Here is a 26,864-nt window from a genome sequence, read left to right on the forward strand (position 1 = left end):
AGAGCATGAGCAGGGGAGGGGCAGAGAGAGAGGGAGACACAGAATCCGAAGCAGGCTCCAGGCTCTGAGCTGTCAGCACAGAGCCCGATGGGGGGCTTGAACTCACGAACGGTGAGATCATGACCTGAGCCCATGACCTGAGCCAAAGTCAGATGCTTAACCAACTGACCCACCCAGGTGCCCCTTGTTTGTGGAATCTAAAACAAGAACAAAAAAAAAATCCCACACTGAACTTAGAAAGAAAAGATCAGGTTTGTGTTTACCAGAGCCAGGGGGCGAAGGGAGCGGGGGAAGGAATTGGAAGAAAGTGGTCAAAGGCACAAACGTCCAGTTAGTTATAAGATAAATAAGTCCTAGTCTGTCACGTACCACATGATGACTGTAGCTAACACCTCTGTAGCGTATACAGGCAAGTTAAGAGATTAGATCCTAAGGGTTCTCATCACAAGGAGAATTTTTTTCCTTTTCTCCCTATTGTATGTATATGACAGGATGGTTGTTAACTAAGCCTGTTGTGATAATCATTTCACAATACATGTAAATCCAAACATTGTGCTGCACATCTTAAACTTACACAATGCTGTGTGTCACTTATCTCTCAATAAAACTGGAAGACTGATATATCTCTCGCCGGAGAATGAGGAGAACTGAAGATAACTAAAATGCTTGAATGCAGGTATCTCTGGGGATGACAGCTGGGATTATTTTGAGAGCTGGGAAATGGGAAGAAATGAGGCAAGAGTTTTTTTGTTTTTTTTTCTAAGAGCTGTGTATTGCCATTTGATTTTAATGGTTATATACTTTGCCTTACAATAAATAAATAAAAAACATTTTGTTACAAGTCAAAAAAAAAAAAAAAAAGGAATCTAATGTTCCAGGTCGAGGGTCTATCTCCACATATAAGATGAAACCAAATTAGAAGAGAGCTTACTTTTTATCAGATTACTGTGGGCGAGGAATGAAACTCAGACCTTTTTGTGTGGATTCGCTCATTTCATCTTCATGGCAGCTCTCTGAGGCAGATACTCTTACTGTCTCTGTATACACATGAGAAAGCTGAAACTCCGAGAGGTTAAGTAAACGCTTAAGGACACCCAGCTAGCAAGTGGTGAGGCTAGAAGTGGACCCAGGTCCTGTGATCCAGGAGCTAGAGCTGTATTAGCTGTTGTCCCCAGATGGTACAAAGGTCAGACCTGCTTGATAGCTACTATTTCTGCATAATGAAGTCTAGTGGATCAAGACAAGGATGTAAATGACTTGCTTTTTATGTAAATGACTATGCTTTTATCAATGACGTAGCAAATCAGCATTCCTTTATATTGTTTCCAAGATCATTCCATTTTGTGCAAGGGAATGAGCTTCAATAGAGAATAGACTTATTTAAGGAAATGTTAAAAATTTCTCAAATTGACAGCATCAAAACTGTATTTATGGAATTAAAGAAAACATACTGCATTTATATAACGCAAATTTACCTGGAAACAAAATTTCTTTATCTTTTTCTGTATCTCAGCTTGCTGCCTTTGGCCTCAGTCTATTTTTTATTATTATTTTTAAATGTTTATTTTTGAGAGACAGTGTGTGTGGGGGAGGGGTGGAGAGAGAGGGAAACAGAGGATCTGAAGCGGGCTCTGCACTGACAGCAGAGAGCCCGATGCGGGGCTTGAACTCACAAAGTGTGAGATCGTCACCTGAGCTGAAGTCCGATGCTTAACTAACTCAGGTGCCCCAGCCTCAGTCTGTGTTCAACGTTTTTTATTTATTTTTGGGACAGAGAGAGACAGAGCATGAACGGGGGAGGGGCAGAGAGAGAGGAAGACACAGAATCGGAAACAGGCTCCAGGCTCTGAGCCATCAGCCCAGAGCCCGACGCGGGGCTCGAACTCACGGACCGCGAGATCGTGACCTGGCTGAAGTCGGACGCTTAACCGACTGCGCCACCCAGGCGCCCCCTCAGTCTGTGTTTAAAACACAGATATAAATTGTTTCTTGTAAACACCATTGGATCTGCAGGCAGTTATTAGACTAAGTTGGTGTTGATGAGGCCAACATCTTGGCCGGAGGGCCCACATTATTCTATGAAAAGGGGACATTAAAAAAAAAAATCTTCTTACCCGCTGCATAAGAAAATACAGTTATTTTAGAAGCTTAAACAAAAAGACAAATGCTCAAAAATAAAATAACATTGTCATTCTACCCCCCTTGTGACTGCACTATCAATATTTCAGTGGATACTCTCATTCCTTTTTTTTTTACATGTATAAATTTGTTTGTTCTCGTTTCTGAATTTACATAGCACCTTGCTACCTGTTTTTCACTCATCAGTGTATTGAGTGCATATTCCCAGGTCTTAATGACTGCAAAGTACTCCACTGTTAGAACATGCAATTTTCCTTTCTATTCCAATTGTTCAGCACTAGGTTTTGCCCACCTCTCTTTCTGATATATATTAATGAAGAATATTTGCGTGGATGCATCATCACATCCATGATTCTTTTCTTAGGATGCGTTCTCAGAAGCGGAAATGCTGGGTCATCTTGTATGTGGTAGGAGTAGCTACCCAGTTTTTCTATACTTCACACTATAGGTAGTGCTCCCTGTGTGCCTGGAGTCCCCACTAACAGCTTCTCCTGTGTTCTGTTTCCCAAGAACTTCAGAGAAGACTATGGAGCCAGAAGCTGGTGAGGTAATTAACATCAGTCTACAGGTTCAACTTGGTGATCACAAGAAACATTTTGGACTACTCATCCCAGCCATAACACAGCCTTTATTATTTAGTATGTTACCCTGTCAGCTCAGAATGTCTTCAGATGCAAGTAACAGCAAATGCAACTTAGAGCGGCTTAAAAAACCAGAGGATTATTTCTTCCACAGAAGAAGAAACCTAGAAATGGTGGGGGAGGGCACAGGTGGGTTGCGGCAGCTCAGAGATGTCAAGGAGATATCTACAGTATTCTTGGCTTTTTCTTACTGATCACTGGATGGCTGTGGTTGAAGGAGACACCTTGCTTGTGTTCAGTGAATCAGGGAGGGCTGAGGGAAGAGAGATGGAAGTGATTCAGTTTTGATCCTAGGAGTTGTTAGCCTGATTTTAAAAAGTGATGCTTTTTGCTCTTATTGTAGAAGTAATGTATGACCATTACAGAAAATATATTTCACCTGTAATCTCACCACCAGGAGGTAATCACTGTTCTCATTTTGGTGTTTATCCTTCCAGTTTAGTTATAAATGCACAAAAAAGCGGGATTACCCACTGATGTACTGCCTCATAACTGGAGTTTTTAATCAGCATCCATCTCAATGCAGAGCACCTGGTAAACGCTTTACCAATTTTACTGAAAAATTAATGAATGATTTCAAAAATACTCTATGAATACTTTTTCTGTATTGCTAAGATATTTGTTTTTGGCGTACTTTTTAACAGCTGCCTATCACTCAATTGTTTGGATGTTCCATAATTTCTTGGACTGATTATTTTTTCAAAATTTTCTCAAAATTTTAACTATGACAGATAATTGTGTAGTGAACATCTCTGTGTGTAAGAATGGGTGTATGTGTGTGTATATACAAATCTTTCACTTTTTCCTTAAATTCCTTTCAGAAGTCGAATCACTAGGTCCAGGGTCTAATTTTAGAGTCCTTGATGTATATCATCAAATTGCCCTCTTCATATGTATCATTTTCTACTACTGCCTGCAGTGTGAGTTATTATAATCTTGTTTTATTTTTTTTTTATTTTCAGTAGACTTAAGTGTTTTTCTGAGTAGGTAATGTATTCCTATGGTTCAAAAATCAACACAATACAAAAAGAAAGTTTTGCTTCTGCTTCTGTCCCCATACTCCTATCTCTGCCCCCATTTCCCTTAGGGTTGTCACCTTGGTTAGTTTCTTTTTTATTTTTATTTATTTTTATTTTTTTTTTTCAACGTTTATTTATTTTTGGGACAGAGAGAGACAGAGCACGAACGGGGGAGGGGCAGAGACAGAGGGAGACACAGAATCGGAAACAGGCTCCAGGCTCCGAGCCATCAGCCCAGAGCCCGACGCGGGGCTCGAACTCACGGACCGCGAGATCGTGACCTGGTTGAAGTCGGACGCTTAACCGACTGCGCCACCCAGGCGCCCCTTGGTTTGTTTCTTTTAAAATTTTTCGGTATTTTTAGTGTATATAGGAAAATATGTGTATAAATTACTCTCCTTTTTCTTTCTTTTATTTATTTTTTTTTACAAAAAAAGCAACATGCAACATACACTATTCTGTACCTTACTTTATTTGGTTTGACTGCTGTATAATGTTCCATTATGTGAATGCTCCATAGTTTTATTTGTCTATTTTACTGTCTAGCCTTATTTGAGGCTTGTATATTTTCAGCCAAACCAGGCCCAAATGAACCGTGATATTCTGGCCCTGCAGCAATACCACTAATCGGAACAGGCAGCTATATCTTAATTTCCCAGACCTACTGCCTGGCCTGCTGCACATTTTGACTTTGCTTCCCAGGGTGTAGCTGGCAGTGTCTGAAGTATTCTAAATGCAAGAAGGGAGAGAATGATAAAGGTAGGTGTATCTTTGAAAACTCACTAGCCCCCCCAGCTTTGATTGTAAGATTGTTCATGGTCTAGTTTGGGTAAAGAGCAACCCCTCCATTCTTATCCGAGGGGTGGTAGCTCCTATAGGAAATCATGTCCTGCGTACTTTTTAAGGAATTAAATGTCACAGTTCAGGACCATTGTGTGCTCCTCCAAAAGACTGTAGAGAAGAACCCTTCCTTGCCTGTTCTAGCTTCTAGTGGCTCCAGGCATTCTTTGGCCTGTAGCTGTAAAACTGTTTCCTTCACTTGGCCTTCTCTATGTCTTTTCCTCTTCTCTCCGACTCGGATATATCTCTTTGGGGGCCACCATGTGGCCCCCTACAAGGCTTTGATTTTAGTGCTCTGATTCCAGAATCTGTGCTCTGCTCTGCTATACTGTGTCCTGGGAAGTGCCACAGAAAAAGTCTATTTTCTCTTCCACATGATAAAAGAAAGACTGGAGGTTTCTTGCTCAATGCTGTATCTTTATTGTCTTGCTCAGTGCCTTGTGCAGAGGAAGTGCTCAATCAAAAGGAATGTCTTTATCAATGAGTGATCCATTGAATGTAAGAAGGCAGGTTTTTGTGTCTCTCATTACTTTTTGCCAGGCTAAATCTCCAGGTACTTCAGTTGTTCTTTATGTGAAGTTCAGAACCCTCCACCATTCTGGCTGCACTCCTGGACGAACTCTCTAACTTGGCCAGGATTCCTCTTAAAATATGCCTTCCAGTTTGAACTCTTGATAGGATCTAAGCAACAGGATTCTCTATGGTTTGCATACTGTATTTTTAAAAAAGGTTTTATTTATTTATTTATTTATTGACGATATGAGTGGGGGAGGGACAGAGAGAGAGAGAGAGAGAGAGAGAGGGAGAGAGAGAGAGTCCCAAGCAGGCTCCGTGTTGTCGGCACAGAACTCGACACTGGGCTTTGTCTCGTGAACTGTGGGATCATGACTTGAGCCTAAATCAAGAATTGGATGCTTAACTGACTGAGCCACCCAGGCGCCTCTGCATACTGTATTTTTTAAAAGTAGCCCTAGTTGTGGGTATGTGGAGAGAAAGGAGTGCTCATGAACTGGTGGTGGGAATATAAACTCTTGCAGCCATTACATAAAACGGTATGGGAGTTCCTCAAAAAATAAAAAATAGAATTACCATATGATCTAATAATTCTGCAACTGGCTCTCTACCCAAAGAATATGAAAACACTAATTTGAAAAGATATATGCACGCCTGTGTTTATTATTTACAATAGCGAAGATGGAAACAACCCAAGTGTCCATTGACTGATGAACGGATAAAGAAGAGGTGATATATATACACAATGGAATATTACTCAGCCATAAAAGAGAATGAAATCTTGCCATTTGCAGCAACATGGATGGACCTAGAGGGTATAATACTAAGTGAAATAAGTCAGAGGAAAACAAATACCATATGATCTCACTCATATGTGGAATTTAAGAAACAAAACAAAAAAAGAGCTGAATCCAACAATAGGCTCTTAATTATAGAGACCAAACTGATGGTTAGCAGAGGGGAGGTGGGTGGGAGGGATGGGTGAAATAGGTGAAGGGGGATTAAGAGCACACTTATCATGATGAGCACTGAGTAATGTATAGAATTGTTGAATCACTATATTGTACACCTGAAACTATTAATATAAAACAAACAAACAGGGGCGCCTGGCTGGCTCAGTCGGTTAAGCGTCTGACTTCAGCTCAGGTCATGATCTCACAGTTCATGGATTTGAGCCCTGCATTGGGTTCTGTGCTGACAGCTCAGAGCCTGGAGTCTGCTTCAGATTGTGTCTCCCTCTCTCTCTGCCCCTCCCCGGCCCACGCCCTGTCTCTGCCTCTCTCCAAAATAAATAAACATTAAAAACAAACAAACAAATAAAAGTAGCTCTGGCTTGTGTTCATTTTAGAGCAACTGCTAAAGTAATTGCTGGTAATTAGTACATAAAAACATAAAACAACAACAACAACAAACTCCCTATACCAGTAGCCCTAGTCGGTCATTGAGTTTTTAGAGCCAAATTCAGCGCTCAGTTAAATGCAATTTTGATTGATTTTGGATTCTGAGGATGCATTTTGAGATTGGAAAGAAAATAGTCCAATCGTCACACGTTGGGGTTTAGTGGAAAGGGCAAGCATTCTTATGAATAAATCCAGTTTTCCCTCTCTGTTCCAAGTTGTTAAACCCATGAAAAAAAGTTGTGTGCTGTAAGAGGGATGAATGATGATCCAAAGCAGTTTTTTTTTGCAAGAACAAATTTCATGGATTTTCATGACCAAATATTAGAGAAGAGAACCTCTTCCTTCTTAATTTCCACCATTGGGGAATATCATTGGTGGAGTCTTTTTCTTTCTTTCTTTTTTTTCTTTTTTTTTTTTTTTATAAACCACATTTACCACTGCTTGTGTTAATTTTCATGTTCTTGTACCCTGAACACATTTAGACTCTTAGTGTTGTACGTGCTGCAAGTTTCACTGCTGTCAAAACATGTTTTTTTAAAATAACCCATGGGCTTTAACCAGCACGCTCAAGATCAATTAGATTTTTTTTTTAGGTAAAGTCTACCTTAATATTTAGATCAGCAAGAAGACGTGGTTATGATTAACTTTTGCCCTTATGTGGTAAGATAGGACTGAGGCATACTAGTGCTTTCCAAAATGTTTCTTTTATTTATTTTTAAGGTTTTAAAAATTTTATTTGAGAGATCGTGAGAGAGCGCAAGCGAGGGAGGGGCAGAGAGAGGGAAAGAGAGAAAATCCCAAGCAGGCACTGCACTGTCAGCACAAAGCAGGGCTAGAACTCATGAACCATGAGATCATGACCTAAGCTGAAATCAAGAGTCAGGTGCTTAACTGACCGAGCTGCCTAGGCACTCCTAAAATGTTTCTTTTAATTACGTTTTTAAAAGAGGGGTTAAAACAGTGAAAAGATGCTGACTCCCAGTGGTGGACTTCATGGCTTCCTCTATTCCATTGTACTTTCTACTGCATCTTGAGGCCTTGGTTTCTTCGAAAGGAAACATTTTGAAAACAAAGGCCCTGTGCTTGGGACTCTTCCCTCTCACCTCTTACCCAGCTACTAATTCTACTTGACACCTTAGCTTAAATGTCTCTTCCACAGGGAAATTTTTCCTGACCCACAAGACTTGGTTAGTTATTTTGTAAGCCCCCTCAGTACCTTGAACTTCACTTGCAGCCCTCATTGCATCCATTTCAGTCGCTTTGTTAAGGTGTGTCCTTTACCCCACATTGTAAACTCTGCAAGTCAGGGTCTATGCCTCTTTTCTTTTTAAAAAAAAAATTTTTTTTTTCAACGTTTATTTATTTTTGGGACAGAGAGAGACAGAGCATGAGCGGGGGAGGGGCAGAGAGAGAGGGAGACACAGAATCGGAAACAGGCTCCAGGCTCTGAGCCATCAGCCCAGAGCCCGACGCGGGGCTCAAACTCCCGGACCGCGAGATCGTGACCTGAGCTGAAGTCGGACGCTTAACCGACTGCGCCACCCAGGCGCCCCTATGCCTCTTTTCAACACTCTACCTAGTTTAGTGTCTGGCTCATAGTAGACACTTGAAAAAGTTTTGTTGACTGATTGGTCAGAGGCTGGAAAAGTCATTTAAGGGCTTATAGGAACAATGCTTTTAACAATAGTTGCATCCATGTACTTGTGTGCGCGTACATGTGCAGGCGCACGCTAATGGCGGTAAGTACTCTTTTCTCTTCTTTCTGTTTTTTTGGGGAGGGAAAGGGGACCACTGCATCAAATTACTGGAGTGGAAAGAACAGTTGACATTCTGTTTTAAAGTGACCATGTATTTGACCCACTTCTTCTCTAGTAATGTCATCACGATTGTATCTCATTGCTGTGGGTTCTTGGAGGCTGACAGGCGGAACAAGTTGCTTCAGCTCACAGTCCTCATCTGTCATACAGAACAGCTTGCAGATTCTTATTATGTGAATGAAATATGGAGAGAGGGATATTTTTCTTCCTGGGCTATCAGAGTAATTGAAAGTAACCATATCAGGGCACAAGGGGAAAATGCAGGAAAATAGACTGCTTTTGTGAAGGGCAACCCATCGGCTCTCACAACTGCAGGTGTCGAGTCTCCTCTCCAAGTGCAGAGGCGAGGGGAGTGTTTCCTGTTATCAAAAGGCCTAGTATTCGACCAGAACATTCTTTCAGTAAGGAAAACGCCTTGGTTCGTGTTGCCACTCCTCAGCCACCTGATGAGAGGCCACCACCATTACCTTTGGCGTACAACCCATGGGACCTAGGGCTCGGGCTTTGTATGTTCTGTAGCTAGGGAAGAAAACTGTTTTAGTATTCCAGATCAATAAACTGTGGTAGAAAATTGGAAATGTGCTATGAAAAATCATTAGCCAGAGAAATTCTACTATTCCCAAGTTTTGCATCAGAAAACAAATAACCCTTGACCGCTCTTATAGTTTATATTTTACAAGCTTGGCCTTGGTGAAACAGAATGTCAGATGATACTGCATCAACGACACTTTGCCTTCTAAATGGTCAGTTACGGAGCTTTACAGAATAGTTTTAGTTCACAGGAAGCTTTTTACTTACTTAACATTGGTCAGAAGTACTAACGTGGTGATGGAAAGCAAGGTGCAGTTCAGCAATCATTCAAGTCATGGCTTTGTTATATTTTGAGATAGCTTTAAAATCACTTAGTCAAATAAAACTCCAAAGTACTGTAACTGCCAGGTTGCTTTATCTAATTTATGACACAGAGGCAAAAGAATCAACAATAACCCTCCATTTACCATTATTAGATTAGCTATTACTGAAACCGCAGAAAGTATATAACCCTTTACTTTGTGTTCACTTGAATTTGGTTATTAAGCTTTGATGGAACTTTCATTTAACCAAATGCCTTTGTTTACGACAGTAAGCATGTTAAGTCTTTTGTGTTCTGAATTTGATATGACCATTTTAGAACATGCCTCCCACAAAGGCATGTTAAAGTTATAGATTCTGTTCATTTGTGTAATGTCAAACATTTTCAGTTCAATCTAGTTAGGGTTTTGCTTTTCTTCCCAACTTTAAGAAATGCATCTTTTTCTCCGTAAGGCTTTTCTTTTTCAGGAACATAACCAGGCATTAACAAACATAGCAGCTCCATAAAAATTGATTTTTTAAAATTAAATAAGCATCTGGTGGGCTGAAAATGTTTTATACCTGATATTTAAAAGATATTTTGACTATTGCCAAAAGAATCAATTCTTTCATGCCGTCTCCCTTGTGGATGCCATCATATGCCACTCTGTTGTGTAGAGCTTTGGCTCGGGCTTGGATTGGTACCTCAACTCTGCCACTTTACCTGCCTATGACCTTGGACCTCACCTCTTCGGGAGGCCAATTATCTCTAATTACCCTTTCCTCAGTGTGCAATAGAGTTCTGAATAGCACTTTTCTCCTAATGTTATATATGAGGGAATGGATGTAATGTCCTCAAATGTGTGATGATGACTGTAACCTTTGTGTGTACATGTGTATATGTTTACTTGCTACATGTGGGTTGTCACCTTAACTGAAACCAGTAATAATTCCAAATTGGGTTATAACAGTGGGAATGCTGTTATCTTTTCAAAATTTAATGTTCTGGTATCATGACCATACACATGGAACATCGGCACCATTTTGGATCTATTCAGAGCTACAGTTTGAAGACAAGTCGCCATGAAGGTGGCTGTTTCAATTGCTGAAATTGGAACCCAAGAACCAAATCCGTATTCCAAAGAAGTCTTACTTTTAAATTGGAACTTTATTTCATTTCCTTTGAATTGATTTAAAAGCTAGGATAAAGACTGTTTTAGATAACTGAACTAGAAATATATGGCCTTTCCAATAAGAAAGGCTTCTACTGACATTTTGTTGTTAGTTTTCTACTGGCTCTTGTCCCATATCTGTTATGCTTCTGTCTAATTGCCTTGCCCTCCTTTGCATTTTTCATCCTTAACTCTGTCCTTTACATCCACATTTTTGGGGTAGTGAAGACAGGTTTGGAGAACTCTACACCATCTCACCCAGGGTCCTGTGACCCGTAAGCCACAGAGGAGTGTTAAGAGGTCAGGCTGGGAGATGTGGTCTCTAATGTTGGTTTCCAGCGAATTTACATGGTTCTTAGGGAATTGAAATTTTTTCCCCCTCATCTCTACCATCTCCTTCCTGTTGGCTTGACTAATGAGTCACAGAAAAATGAAAACTTCTTTAGCTGTGAAAGTTCCAGCAAGGAAAAAAAAATGTTAGGCCTTTGGCATTGGTATAATGTAAAATAAGATAGCATTTAAAGATAGTCTCTGCTTCAGCATCATATTGACAATGCCCCTCACTTGAGTCAGGGATTGGGGACTTACTGAGATACACCATCTGGCAAAACACGGAAGGCCAGTCTTGTGCCAACTGAGAAAGCTGCATCAGTTCCAACTCTTGTGTACTTTGCACATTATTGGACGCCTTGCAAAACGTTTATCACTTTTTAATTAGGAAGGACTAAGGGATTTTTGTGCCCCAAAGAAAATGTCAGCAGCCCGAAGATAGGAAAATTATCCAGTGGATCATAAGGAGCAGGAGGTATTTAATGTTGAGCCTGCACAGGAAACAAGGACAGTTGCCTGCTAGGATCTTTGTTGTGGGCCGTGTGTTCTTGGTCTGTCTGCGTGGGACCGGGGATCTGGTATTTCTGTTTCTCTGACAGTTCCCCAGCTTGTTTCTCCTGCAGCGTGGCCAGGCCTTGAGAACCCATGCCGGGAGATCAACTCCGTCCTGCTCCTTGGCCTATCATGTAAACCATGGCCTGTCATGTTCATTAAAATGAAAATTTGTCGAATGGAATTTGCCCGACTGGCAGAATAGTTTAAATGTCAGATGTTGTTAGGCCTGGATATAAATATTATGTTTTTATTGTTAATTAATTGCAGCGCCTCAGTACCAGTGATCCAGAATCCAATTTAGTCTGCAGTAGGCCTGTGGATAAGGGCCAGAGATAATGAATGCAGAGGGAAAAAATGTATTCAGAGTTTCCATTGTATCTGTCAATGTCCTCTTAGAAAAATAGCAAATTTTGGTGTCTCACTTTAATTCAAGAGGTGCAAAACAGAAGGGAATTAAGACTCATTGTCTTTTGAAACCTCTCAAACGTTACTTACTGTTGCATCTATTTCACCGCTAGCCCCGAATCTGTACCAGCATCAAAATCCCCAAATTTGTTGCTCTGTCTCCTTTCTGTGATTTCCCCCACATTGCTTCCACCCCTGGGTCCTTGGTACGTTCACAGCTCATTTCGGAGTAGTAGAGCTGAGGTGTGTAGTCCCGAAATCCTCCTCATTTCTCTTTGTTCGTTTTCCTCTCTCCATTCGCCATCAATCCTTCACTTTCTTTTTTTTCTTCATTTTGTCCTTTATTTTGGTCCCCAGACTCAGCAGCCTATCTGTAAGTCTGCCACTGTTTGTTAAGATCATTTTGCTTCCAAATTGAGCTAGGGTCTGAATATCACTCAGGGTAACACTGCATAACAGTTTGCATTAGAAAGGGGAGCAGAAATCTTGCCGCTGGGGCCCAGACCTCAAAACTGACTGTTGTTGCAAAGCCCTGAGCCAGCAGGCATTTGCGACCGTCCTTCTCAACCAATATTTTGTGGAATACTTGCTGTGAACATGGCATCTTACTCTGCCACCTTCCGTTTTCCAAAGGCAAGTGGGTGTGCCAGGCAGAGGAAGACTAATTAAGACTTTGGAAGGCAGGACTAATTCGATCCAGTGGTCAGGGACCCTCATTTAATTCCTGGCATCCCGGTCCACGCCAACCTCGTTCTGCCCCTGTGATTAAGCCAGCCGAGAAGCAGGGAAGGGAAAATGAACTTTGGTGTGCTCTGAGTTTCCCTGTCCAGCAGTGTCTGTCAGATTAAAAATGAGAGGGAAGGAGGCCAGAGAATCTTCCAGATGGAGAGTTCAGAGGAGGGCACAACCAGACTCCCTCTCCACAGTGACGTAGCTGGGCTATTGGAGCATCGGGCCACGAGCCAGGAGGAGCACAGGCTGCTGCCTGGCCCTGTAGTGGAATGGGGTGGGGGCGAGCTGGTGGGCCAGTCACTGTTGGCTTGGAGTGGGAACATATTCCAACCAGGCATACACAGGCCATGTGGTGGAGGCAGAGCATTTACCCCAAGAGCTGGGTGGGCCTGGTTAGAGGATGGGCCCTTCATCCTGGACTCTTTTTAAGTGTGTTCCCCCAGGCGTATGGGCACTGCAGAAACCAAAATGGGGAGTTGGTGTTCTCCAACCTCTGTGTTTCTTCCTTTAGAATGAATCAGCCGTGTAAGAAAGGTGACCTTAGATAGGCTGGAAGCAGCAGGAACAGCAGTGGCCATACATCCTTGGACAGACTCGCATGTGGACAGCAGTTCCAGACAGCAGGGGTTTGGTGAGGACACAGTGCACTAACAGTCACTCTCCACACCTTTTGGTAGCTCAATTTTGTAACTGGCTTCAGCATTCATTAAAAAGTATCCAGTGTGGATGCTCCGGGAGCAGGATTTTGCTCAAATGAGAACTGGTTTTTAGACTAAGGCTCTCTGAGGTATATGTAATGATGGAATGATAACAAATGAGGTTAAACACTGAATATCTGGTTTGACCTTCCTTAAAAATTGATTATTTTTACATTGCTTCTGGGCAACCCCAGTTTCTCTCTGAGATGACCCTGTTTTTCTCAAAATCAGGTTATATTCGAGTTTGGGGAGGGTTTGTACTATTGGGATCAGAGCTGTTTGACTTGAAATGTCATCCCATTTTGAGGAAACATACTGGGGCCACGGTCGGGCATCCCTGTGCAAATGTCACATTGTCAGAGTGTCTCCCCCTGGGATTAGAGTGGCCATGGTACTTCCCAGTCCTGTCTGGCTGGTCAGACAATGCCACTGCCTTCCCATAGCCAGGGCACTAACCTGGCCAGGGTCATGCTCCCCGAGATTTCATGCAATTTGATTCGTCACTAGCTCTCTGAATTTTAACATGCTAATTATTGGCTGATTGGTATGCAGCTCCTTGGACGTCACCTAATGATTTTCCAGAGCTCATATTCTGGGCAAATTTGCTTTTCCGATGTCTGGCAAATATGACAGCATTGAACAGGTGTGGCGATGGTGTGGGTGTGGGTGTGTGTGTGTGTGTGTGGCCACAGAAGTGTAGGCTTCTGTATAGAGAGATCTTCTCATCTTACGAAAGTCCTAGGGTACAAATTAAGAAAAGGAAAAAAAAAAAAGAACAAAAATAAACAAAATTAACCCTAACTTAAGAATTTTCAATTTTAGGGACCCCTGGCTGGCTCAGTTGGTGAAGTGTGTGGTTCTCAATCTTGGCATATGAGTTCAAGCCCCATGTTGGGTGTAGAGATTACTTAGAAGATAAAAAAATCTTGGGATGCCTGAGTGGCTTAGTGTCTGACTCCTGCTTTTGGTTCAGGTCATGATCTCACAGTCTTGAGCCCTTTGTGAAGCTCTGTGCTGAGCATGGAGTCTGCCTGAGATTCTCTCCCTCCCTCTCCCTCTGCCCCTCCACCACTTGCACTCGCATGCTCTCTTTCAAAAACAGATCTTTAATAAAAAAGAATTTTCAATTTTAATAGTAAAGCAAACTTACAATATTCCTTTATTTAGCAAATTTTATTGACTGTGTGTTATGTGCCAGATACTGTTGTAGAGGATGTAGATTCAGTGCAGAACAAGATAGATGTTGTCTGTATCTTTGTTGAACTTAAGGTCTAGTGGAAAGACTTCCATATGTATTTTGACAGTATTGCTCAGCTTTCTAGGTGAATAACAAAACTGAGAATTATTCTAACCACCCCTCTGAACTCTAAATATATCAGTTTCACAGATTCTGAATTAGAAATTCTAATAGAAATACATACATACAAACTGAAATAAAACTTCTAGGAATATACCTGAGAAATGTCAAGTTTCTAGTGTCCTTGCTGCTGTTTCTTGTGAGTGTTTAAATCAGTATGCAGATTTACAAATAATTCCATGTGTTTAAAATATCCATTCATCATCAGGTCATTTAACCAGGGCTATGTTTTCCAGCTGCCTGGTTTTCACCGATACATTGAAAAAGGTTTAAGAATCTTCTCTGAGTTGAAAATTGGCTATCATTTGAAAGGATGCTGCAATAATTTGTCGGCAGTAACAGCTCACTGAACGGAGCCTAGGAAGGAAAACAAGGGCCGATTTTATTCAGTGTCTTCATTCTTGTGTCTGGTCTTCATTCCCGACTGAACAGACTTCTTTCCCAGATACGTAGGTAATTGTTAAAGACTTAAAGGTCAATAACCAACCCCTTCCTGTGGCAGTGAGGTCAGGTGAGGGCTGCAGAATGCAAACAATGGGGGGAAATCCCTCAGTTCCTGGCCGTGCTAAGGTGCAGTTGAATGGTTCCCAGACCTAGGTTTCAATTGGGAGACGATGAATCGCAAAGAAGGTTTCTCTATTTGAGAACGATGCTTGTTTAAATGCTGACTGGTTTTTCAGGGGGCTGGGGGCTGGGTCATGGAGTGAGGGGCTTAGGGTTGGTGAAGACTTTCTAGGTGGCTGTCCTCTGAAAAACCACCAAGATAAATCAGTGTATTAACTGGCCCGTCCTGCTCTGCTTCCATTTTTATGTCTTTTAGGAGCAGCTGAAGCCCAAAACTATTTGGATTGATCAAAAGCTAGTCTGTCTTGCAAGAGGTCATATGAGGGTCATATGAGGTCAGACAGAGTCTGTCTGCTCTAGAACAAAATGGGGATGAGCTAGGCCTGAGGGGAGTAGGAAGTGGCATACCGCACTGTAGCTGCAGGTAAACATGTCTTCATGGCCTAGAGAAGTTTAGGTCCTTGGATTTTTGGGTCAAGGCAAACGTGGGAAGGAGAGGACTACTTTGGGTGGGTATTCCTGACTTTTGTCCAGAGATGTGTACTTTGGGCATTGAAACCAGAATTTCCTGATCCTGACCTGCTCCTGCTTTGGATATGTAGACCTATGTGGAAAATGCTTGGGTGCCAGAGGTGTACACGAAGACTGTAGAATCCACGTGTACTTGTCTACTCCACAAGTATTTACCGAAGGAGGATTTGGTGCAGGTATAGAATCTGGGGCTCACAACGCACGGGCAGGTGAGGTTGCTTTGAACAATAAAGGTCCTGGGTCTTGAAGAGTTTGGATGCAAATCAAGATGATAAAACATACACGCAGGAGAAAGTAATAAGTTGAGGCAATCCCATGCATGCCTGTCACAAGGCATTACATGACCAGGATGAGCCCAAAGTTCTTTTGGAAGACCAGTCTCACCACTTATCCCTTTTGACGTTCTGGGAACCTGTAGCACTGGTTACCCTCTCTTGCTCTTCTGCTTTTAGCCTCTTAGTCTCAACTGGATCTTCTCATCACCCTGACACTCAGGTTTTTCCCCGTTTATAAACTATACAAAGAAACTCTCATTGTCCTTTAACTACTTCCTGTTGGTATTTTCTCTCCTCTCCTTCACACCCAAACATGTCTACAATTTGTCCTTATTTGTCTTCATTTTAATTTCCACTTATTTCATAACTAACTCCCAACTGAATTCTGTCTCAACTAGTCCAAGTTTTCACTGGGCTCCTCAGTGACCTTCACGCTGGGCATTTTTAGTATTTTTATCACTTGACCTTTCTGTGACACTTAATGGTTTCTGTTTTACTTCTCTGGCAACTATTCTCTCTCCTGTATGGCAGCATCCTCCTCAACACAGGTGTTAAATGTTGAAAGTCCTCAAGGATCAGATCTTCCCTTCCTACTTGGTATCGTCTCCCTGGATAGCCACATCCATACTAACATCACATTACTTCCTACGCCTGGATAACTCACCATTCCCAAACCTCCTCTCTGAGTCACAGAGACACGTATCCAACTCCCTACCTGGACATTTCTTTTACATAGTTCTCAGGCACCTCAAATTCAATATATCCACAACCAAAGTGGTGATTTGGGCTTCAGATGAGAACCCTTGTGCAGTGGGATTCGTTCAGTGGTCTCATCCAACCCCAGCTCTGCAAGGGAAACTGTTCTGAAGATTGTAATATTCAAACACAGGTTTTTAAAATATGATTTCATAATTGACATCTAACTTTAATGTACCGTGATCAGAGAACTTTGATTGGTATCTGTTTTTTGATGTTTGCGAAGACTCCCTTTGGGGCCTAACACGTGGTCAGTGTGGCTTATGCTCTACGTGTACTTGCAAAGAATGCCGTGGCAGGTTACATTTTTTCCACAGGTGGTCACACCAACACATCTATCCAGTCCCGTGTGCTCTTCTCGCTGAGCACTGACCAATATTCCTCCTGCCAAGAGTTGGAGCCTTTCTTCTCTCTCCTTGAGTTTCCATGGGGGTTTGTGAGTGCCCTGTCACAAATGGTGTTAAATGTAAATGGTGTTCAAGTGACTTCCAAGCCTAGGCCATAAAGAATACAGCTTCTGCCTGACTCCCTCTCTGGGAACTCTTGCCCTTGGAACCCAGCCACCATGTTGGGGGACTCAAGGCACATGGAGAGGCCACATGTAGGTATTTCAGCTGACAGCCCCAGTGAAGGTCTCAGCTTTCTTTTGGTTCCTGTTTGCTTGGTGTATAGTTTTCTATACTTTTCCTTTCAGACTCTCTTTATGTTTTAGATGTGTTTCTTGTAAACATCATATAGCAAAGTTTAAAAATATCCATTTAAAAATTTTATTTTAACAGATGTACTTAGTCCATTTACTCTGATTAGTGACATATTTGAACTTATTTTAAATATTTCCTTTTGTATTTTCTACGCATTGTGCTTTCCTTTGCTTCTTGCTTGCTTCCATTCCAGTCTTCTGTAGAGAATTGGCTGAGTTTTCTGTTCGCTATATTGTTCCCTTAGTTGGTTTGGACATTTCTATTCTTTTGATTACTCGTACATGTTTTAAAATTGTGAAATAGAGCATACATACAAAATAATTTTTGGAAGTGCATATTTACAGTTGTTTATAGTTATTGTACTATATTATAATTATTATGGAAAATAATAAACTGAACATAGAGATACCTCTCTCCTGGCCAAGAAATAGAGCATTACCATATTCCAGAATCTTCCCCAATGCTTCTTATTATATCTCCTCCCTTGCCCTCAAGCTAAATGTAGCCTGAATTCTGTGTAAATCACTCCTTTGCTTTTCTTTATGGTTTTTGGCACTTTTGTTATATTCTAAAACAAGATAGTGTGTATTTTTGTCATTTTGAACATGTTGTATATATGGAATAATATATTTAGTCTTCTATGACTTGCTTCTTTGTTTTATATCATATTTTTGAGAGACATAGATGTTGATGTGTGTAACTATTTCACTGATTTTTCCAAGCTGTATAATACCCTATCGTAAGACTGTAAAAATGTATGTATTCATTGTACTGTTGATAGATGTGTGGGTTGTTTTCAGGAGTTCTTGGCATTCTAGCAATGATGCTCTAAACATTCTTGTATGCATCTCTGTGAGCATCTATGCAAGGGTGTCTTTGGTTATATACATAGAGCAAGAAATGCTGGTTATCCTTAACAAGTTGGTCGGTAACTTTAATGCATATCTTTAACAATTTATCAGTATCTGTTTCTTCCTTCTAAGCAATTCATTCCCCTCACTTATTCCATATAATTATGGCCAGCCATTCATTTCTCGTTATTTGCAAACCCTAAAAATTGTTGTTGGTTTTTTACAACCAAGGCTTAGTAATTATTATTCAATACCCATTATTTATTATTAAATTAACTAGATTAACCATCATGCTTGCTAATTTCTTTGTTTACCATTGCTTTTTGATACTCATTCCTTCCATCTGGGTTCAATTCCTTTTTATTCAATTATGTCTTTTAGTATTTCTTTCAGCAAAAGTCCACTACTGTAAACAGAAAACAGTCTGTTTCCCCCCTGAAAAATGTCCTTATTTCTTTGTCATTCTTGCATGATAATTGGTTTAGCATGGCTATAGAATTTTTGTTGAACTTTTTTCCCCCTTAGTACTTTGAACATGTTATTCCGTTGCTGCCTTGCTTTTATTTTTGCTGATGACAAGTTGTTTTGCAAGGAGTCTGTTTTTTCTCTCTGATTGACTTTAAGACTTTCTATCTCTGGTGTTTTGTGGTTTCTTTCTGATGTATCTACCTGTGGATTTGCTTTTATTTATCTTGCTGAGGTCTTGGGGTGCTTTTTTTCAAGAGGATTCATGTCTCATTCTCGAAAATTTACATTCATTTTCTTTTCATATTTGTCTTCTCCCTTTCTTTTGAACTTGACTATTTGGGTATATATGTATTTAAATTATCATCATATTTTGTTTAGCATTTCTTTGTGTTTAAAATGGAAAGGCAGTTGTCAGACCACAAATCTCTTATATTTTGCAAAATGCAATATTATACTATTTTATCTAGTCTTCTCCAAATTATGTTTCCCCCAAATCTATTGCAATCCATGTAATACAGGGGGAAGGGGAAATTTCTGATGTTGTCTCATAGACGGTCTTTATCTCCTGCATTAATATTCCAAGATTTACATCACAGCCCAAGTTTGGTTATGTTCTTTAGTGGTCATGCATCAGTGGTATTAGGTTCTTTGGTAAGAGCTAATAATGCAGGTACTTAGGGCACTGAAGGAAAAGAGAAAGAACCATGGGAAAACCATGAATTACTTGGCCATTGCCAACTATTACACCTGTAGGGGATGTTGGGACCTAGCTGAGAATGACAGAAAGAGGCAATATTTCCATTATTTTTGACCACATGGAGTCATCATATGAGTAATGATGTACTGATATAGAATCAGCCCCTTGAAATGTTATTACTACAGTAGATCCCTGCTTATTGACTGAGGGTGCATTCTGACACCCCGATTGGATGTCTGAAACTGTGGATACCAAACCCTGTATATACTATGTTTTTTTGGTGTATAAGTTAGGCGTAGTAAGAGATGAGCAACAGTTCTGATCTCCCTCAGAATATCTCATTGTGCTGTACTCACCCTTCCTGTGATGACGTGAGATGATAAGAGGCTGGCGAGATGCAGTGAAGTGAGGTGAATGACGTAGGCACCATGAGTGGCCTTAGGCTACTTTGACCTTCTGATAATTTGTCAGTAGCAGGATCATCTACTTCCAGACCACTGTTGACTGGTGGTAACTGAAAACACAGATAGTGAAACCTCCAATAAGGGTGGACTGCCATATTGTTTAACAACTAGATCGTGGGCGCCTAGGTGGATCAGTTGGTTAAATGTCTGACTTTGGCCCAGGTCATGATCTTGTGGTTCCCAAGTTCGAGCCCCACATTGGGTTCTCTGCTGTTAGCACCGAGCCTGCTTCAGATTCTCTGTTCCCCTCTTTCTGTGTCCCTTCTTTGCTTGTGCTGTCTCTCTCTCAAGAATAAAATAAACATTTAAGAAAAAAAAAAACCAAAACCATAATGTACCACACCTCTTGTCATGTGGACCCGTGTGTGCTCAGTATGTGGCATGGTTTAGTCACAGGAAGTTTAATTTAACAAGTCAGATTTTTATTTGAAATGTCAAGTGGGGTTTCCTCCGTTTGGGGGGCTTTTCTCTACTGTGAGAAAGGGGACTGCGCCTGTCAGCTTGCACATCTGTACTCATGGGAACAAGTGGCGAGGTCTAGATTGAAAAGGCCATGCACCTTGTGTATATGGAACAGGCTTCCCCACGTAAAACTTGGCAGAGAAATGGAAGTTGAGTGTGCAAGAAAGATGACAATGAAAGAAGTAAGCAAATAAAATGCCTGGTCAGACTGTGTGTGCTGCATAACGTTTAATTCCATTTTCATCTCTGCACTTTATAAACCATTCCCATTCTGTTGAGGAGTTCACAACCCAAAACACTGTAGGTCTGGCCAGTTTTTGTGATTCAATTCTGGATAGATGTGTGCACTGTTTTCACTTGATGACGGTGTCTTTTATCGGCCTCTTTGTGAGGGAGGTACAAGGCATGGGTTTTATCAGTGGCTTCTTCGGCCAGCACCACATACCATGGCATATGGAGATTCTACTTGGAGACTCGGAGAGAAAATGTTTGGTGTTTTACTCGCAGATAACTCACTACTTTCGTTATCTCTTTGTAGCTTTGAAGCTCAGCAAAGGAGGAAAATCCATTGAGAACAGTCTGTAAAGGTAAGTGTATTTATTACATGGCCTTGACAAACATTGCCTTTACAACATTGATTTTTCTTTTATTCAGAGATTTAAACACTTGGATTAAAGATATAGCTGACAGGACAACTTCCTTAACCACCTGCTTGTCCTCCCTCTTTGGCAAAAGTGCTGAGCAATAGTTAGCAGAGAGCAGGAGGAAATAAAATGATGTGCTGAGGGTAGCCAAATGCAATTGTATGCTTGCTGACTTTTGCTTTCTTCTCAGCAGTTAAGACATTCCACTGGAGCTAAGTTTACTAAGATTAATGCTAGATGGAAAAAGAATGCACTCGTACTGCTTCTAGTCGATGGTTAAATAAAACCAGCTGGCCAAATAAAGCATTTAAACTAAAATGCAGAGTGGCATTTGAATTGGGCTGGATGAAATTTATCACGCAAGTCAGTTGTGCAGTTGCGTGGAGGACCTAGTTTTGTAGGAAGGAGAAAGCCAGCCAGTTTGGTGTAGCTAATTTCATCCTGCCCAGTCTCTGTGGACCCTAAGTGAGTTACCGGAAATGAACTTCCAAGTGGGAAGCAATGGGAAAAGTACCTAGCACCTTTCTGTGACACATTAAAATCGAGTTGGTTTTTTACATGGAAAAATGTAATTGTTTCCTCTTTGCTAGGTATATTTATACGCATACCACTACATGGCATTGTTCTTTGATTCATTGTTTAATTTCTGTTCTGCATGAAGTATTTTAATTTAAAGAATTCATTCTGGGGAATTATAGGGCTGCAGTTTCATCAAGAGTCTTTGGTGGCCAGGGTGAAATATGCCATAATTTTCCATTTGTTTTCAACATCAATTATGTTTTTGACAATTTTAGGTTTTTTTCCTGTCGTTTTTATTACAGCAATCATGACCGTGACCACTTTAGTTAAAGTTGAAAAGCCATTTTGATTTACCTTATATTTTAAGTTATTCCCAACTTTATGACAGATCTACTTCTGGGTCTGAGTTTTTAATGTTTATTTTGAGGGTGAAGAAGAATTTTATAGGCAAATTGGAGGAAACTTCTCTTGAATGATCAAAACGAGCTACAAAAACACGGTTTTGAGGATTTGCTTTGGGATGACTAAACTCCAGCCCGTGAAAGCTGGTTGGCCTGGACTTCTTCTGTAATGGCTTTCAGCCATATAACTCCGCCTATCTCTGGACCTTTGCACCACATCTTGATAGCTTCTTAGAAATAAATTCTCATCAATTTTTGGAATTGGTGATATTGTAGCAATCTTGAGAACCTTGCGATCTTTAGGTACAGTTATGGGGCTCACATTTCTCTTGGAGAGGGTTTTCACCCAGCACAGTCCATTTCCTCTGCTCTCAGCAAAAATCTGTTGTTAAATTGGTATTCTGGAGTCAGACATGGGTTCAGTCCCGGTTTGGCCTTTATTAGCTATTGGACCATGGATGCGTCATTTACCCGCTCTGTGTCTCAGTTTCCTAGTTTGTGAAAAGGAGGTAATAATACTGTTTTCCTCATAGGATGTTGCAGAGGGTAGATGGATTACTCTGTCCTGGCCCATGACAACTACTCAGTACATGTTAGTTGCAGCTGCTCTTCCTAATATTCCCATCATCATCATTGTCATCAAATCAGCACCCTTCTGACTGTATTCATCAGACATTTTGACAAGTCTGTGCTTTTTGGATGCTTCAGGATGTTTCTGAAGAGCATGTCGTGCCTAGAGAAGGACCAATTCTGCCTTCTCTTTTCACACGAAAAGAGAGCTTTCAGATTGTGTGAGACGTGAGACCTCTGGAAGTAAAATGTTGTCAGGTTGAAGGTTTGTAGGCGTCAGGTAAACACTTTCTTTGGCTGTGTGTAGACAATTACTAATTAATGTCGTCTTAAGAAATTAGTGATCTAACTGCTAGCTAGTTAGATTCTTAAGGAATTTTTGAAGGGAGTCTGGGTAAGTATAGAGGGACTTCTCTGTCCTTCTGCTTTCTTTCCCAGTATTTATGTGTTTCCCCTTCCTGACAGCACCTTTATTTCCTTTTAAGGTGATTTGATTAATGGAACTGTAACCAGGAGTCTACACTCAGCCTAGGGCTGGGGGCGTGATCACCAGCTTGGTTAGGTGGGTGCTCGTGTACAAGTTGAATCTTGAGCTGCGGCATTTTTCTCCTTTTTCCAAGTTGGCATTCTGCTCTGAAAATATCTACTCCACTCTGGGACCACCTTAGCTCTTCCCGTTCCCCAGTCTCCATGTCTGTCTCGGTGACTGATGGTTGCTAAGCCTTAGTTTCCAGTCTGCCTTGGATTTGCTGAGTCCCTAGTTTCCTTCCAATAATCCTCAAATTAGCCAACTGGCTTCTACTGCTTTGCAACTACAGAAGCCTAAACTGGTAGAGTAGCTTACACATCAGGGAGCTAGATTTGGAATAAATGGAGGATGTCTGGAGGTTTACAATTAAAATACCATTCATTACTTTCTTCCCTCATGGGCAAGTAACTGAACATTTTGCAGTAGGTCACAAAAGATGCAGAGTTCTCAATTAGTATTTCAAAAATGGGCTATTTTGCTGGACTTCCCACTACTCCTTTGTTCGGCACAAAGAAGTCACTTGTGGCTGCTTTTCTGAGCTCTCAAAGGATGTGTGTATATGCAGGGGTAGAGGTGGAAAGGGCAAGAGAAGCAGAGAGGTCTTCCCTCCAGTTTCTGGGGCCCTGATCTCTCTGTGGCAGGTGGCTTGTAAAGGGACTGTGATTTCCTTCTGCCTACTCCAGTCTCCCAAAACAAAACTTGTGAGATATTCTTCTGCTTTTCCCTGAGTTTTTATTCCTCTGTTGAACACTTTTCTTGCCCTACTGAACACCTTCTTTTCAATGATGTGTAAAATGTGATTGAAAACTCAATTATTTTCGTCTCTGGCATTGCTTGTGGTTTCTTGACAACGGAATGGGCAAGTGGGCTCCATTTCCCCTGGTGTCTTGTTTGTTGACTGCTTCTGTGTTCTGTGCAGTGCCTAGAACAAAGTTGGTTGATGATTTTTTTTTTTTTTCCACAGGAACATCAATTGTGCACTCCTCACTGTGAATAAGTAGCTTGACAGCATTGTATGGGTGGAAAGAGCCCTAACTGAATCGTTAAGAGCTTGGGCTCTGCTCTTGGTAACTTTATGATTCTGGGCAAAATACCTAACTTTTCTTAAGGTCTTAACCTCACCTGTAAAATCAGGGTAAGCCTTGCCCTGTCTACCACATAGAGCTGTTTTGAGGGATGACATAAAGGCAACGTGTGTGAAAGTGCTTAGCCAGCTATCAAATGCTGCTTGACATCAGTGTGTTAGGTGATGATGATGATGCCACTTATATTTATTAAACACATTGAAAAATCAAGGGCTTTTTACTTTTTATTTGTTATTATTTTTTTTTAGAAGGCTGAGTAGAAAAGGGACTTAAATTTAAAACCAAAGATAAAACCAGGGGCACTTGGGTGGCTCAGTTGGTTGAGCACCTGACTTTGGCTCAGGTCATGATCTCAAGGTGTGTGAGTTTGAGCCCTGAGTCGAGCTCTGTGCCGACGGCTCAGAGCCTGGAGTCTGCTTCGGATTCTGTGTCTCTCTCTCTCTGCCCCTCCCCTGCTCGCGCTCTATCTCTCTATCAAAAATAAATAAACTTCAAGAAAATAAAAAATAAAAACAGAACTCTGCCTACTGCTTGTGCTGGATGTTCTCTGTGCCTCCAGCTTCTTGCTCCTCTGAAAGGCTCTGTGCCCCAGGGGGCTAACCTCTGTTGTCAGCATTACCTGGGCTTCCTAGCTCTCCAGCTTTTTCTTGCATTAGCCCATGGAAGGCACTGGGTGAAAATCCGAGAATTCGAGGTTAGAATATTATTCCCTACCTTCCTTGCCACACTTTGGTTGGTAGTGACTATAACCCTCTAAGGAGGGCCACAGTTCCTGCCAAGGGCCCCTCTTCTGTGGCTAAAGCTCCCGCTGCTCTCTGGGAACTGCTCCTTCTCCTTGCCCCTTTAAGTCTGGGGAAGCGACAGTTTTGTTTTTGCTAACTGCACGGTACTGGACTGTCCCTTCTGGCTTCCCTTACCCTTTCCCACACACTTTATTCCATTCACCTCAAACACCCCAGGTGAAGCTGCTGCCTCTTTCCTGATGTGACCTTGATGGCACAGAGGAACTTCTTTCTTTATACTTACATGTCTTTCTGCCATCCTCACTTCAGTTCAGCAAATGTCTTTTTAGAACTTCCAGTGCGCCAGGGACATAGTAGGTGGTGACGGCACACTTTCAAGAACTAGATATTTTGGTGGTGCATTTGGAGGGATTATAGCCATCAGTTTCTAAAAAGCAGGTTTGGGTCGACTGAAAAAGCTTATGTTAACCCTAGTATGTGAAGACATATAATATTATACACGTTATGAATTATCTTTTAAAATTCATTTTTCTTTTTGTCAAAGCAGCTTATGGACATGGTTTGAATAAAACAGCACTGGGGCACCTGGGTGGCGCAGTCGGTTAAGCGTCCGACTTCAGCCAGGTCACGATCTCGCGGTCCGTGAGTTCGAGCCCCGCGTCGGGCTCTGGGCTGATGGCTCAGAGCCTGGAGCCTGTTTCCGATTCTGTGTCTCCCTCTCTCTCTGCCCCTCCCCCGTTCATGCTCTGTCTCTCTCTATCCCAAGAATAAATAAAAACGTTGAAAAAAAAATTAAAAAAAAAAAACAGCACTAAAAAGCAAATATCGAAAAATGCAACACCTACCTCCTCCTGCATTTCTCCCACCCTTCCAACGCCCACCCCCCAGTGGGCAACTTTCAGTTCTGGTACTTCCGGTGTTTATCTCTGTTTCCAAATAATGTGCTTATACTGTGTTCTCCTGCTGTATCAGTGTGAGCAATAGCTCTTTGACACTCCCCACCCTCACTGCTTCTGGTCCCCATAGCCTCTTAACATAATTCTTTCACAATTTTTGTTTAAATCAGTATGTAATACTTATCACATTGGTCTGGTTAGCACTGTTTTCTTTAACATGTAACTTTTGGTCTTCCTTGGAATTAAGATAAGCTTTCAAAATTTGCTTACTTTCCTAGGCATCTTCCTTATGAGGTGTGGCTAGTAACGGCATTTCCATTTTATAGTTGCATAAATTGAGGCTTAAGGTTGAAGTATTTTGCTCAGTCAGACAGCTCGTAAGTGTCAGAATTGGGATTAGACTACAGCCAGTCTGTCTACAAAGCCTGCATTCTTTTTTTTTTTTTTTTTTTGTAATGCTTTTATTTATTTTTGAGAGAGAGAGAGAGAGAGAGAGACAGAGTACAAGCCTGGGAGGGGCAGAGAGAGAGAGGGAGACACAGAATCTGAAGCAGGCTCCAGCCTCTGAGCTGTCAGCACAGAGCCCGACGCGGGGCTTGAACCCGTGTATTGTGAGATCATGACCTGAGCCAAAGTCAGACCCTCACCAACTGAAACACCAGGCGCCCCTACACAGCCTGTATTCTTAATCATGACATGATTTGCAAGCACTGTCACTTCAGTTGTTATCCTAATGGCCATGTTAAAATAAAACAAAATGAAGACTTGAGGTCTCTCTTCAGATTCAAAATCAGTAGATCTGAAATGGGGACCAGGAACCTGTCGTTTAAAAAGCTCCACAGATGATCCCATTGACAAGCAGGGTTTGAGAACTTTTCTTCTTAATGTCCTATCATTACTGTCATCACCATCCTCCCCATCATGACCACCAGCAACATCACCACCACCTCCATCAGCGGCCATGAATGACCGTCTTGTGCTCTCAGTGGCTAAGTAGAAATCCTGCTGTTGGTTAAAGCAGCTGCTTTCTGACCTCCTAGGTGAGATCGTATTGGTAGGTGATTCAGGTAATGATTTATCAGGCCATTTTTAAGTTTGGCCAGTGCTTTTGGAGGAACTATGCCCCACAGAAGTGGACAGGTGTATTTTTTTCACCTCAGTTGGTGGTTACTTTATCTGGATTAAAAAAAAAAAAAAAGGCAATGAGAATATTGTCTCTGTACTTAACCCTGACCTTAAACGGACTCATTTTTTTTTTT

At 41.4% G+C, this 26,864-nt stretch overlaps 1 protein-coding gene across 3 annotated transcripts in view; it reads left to right on the forward strand.

Moving 5' to 3' along the window:
• The window catches only part of FHIT (fragile histidine triad diadenosine triphosphatase), a 1,437,020-nt gene that overhangs the window by 13,369 nt on the left and 1,396,787 nt on the right, over positions 1-26,864 (forward strand). For all 3 annotated transcript variants that reach the window (XM_040454580.1, XM_040454579.1, XM_040454577.1), the window contains exon 2: positions 20,757-20,805. The gene's annotated coding sequence lies outside the window, so the exon portion shown is untranslated. The remainder of the gene's footprint in view (positions 1-20,756; positions 20,806-26,864) is intronic.

The sequence above is a fragment of the Herpailurus yagouaroundi genome, unplaced genomic scaffold (assembly GCF_014898765.1).
Source record: "Herpailurus yagouaroundi ecotype Mexico unplaced genomic scaffold, PumYag 213, whole genome shotgun sequence".
Taxonomy (NCBI): Eukaryota; Metazoa; Chordata; class Mammalia; order Carnivora; family Felidae; genus Herpailurus; species Herpailurus yagouaroundi.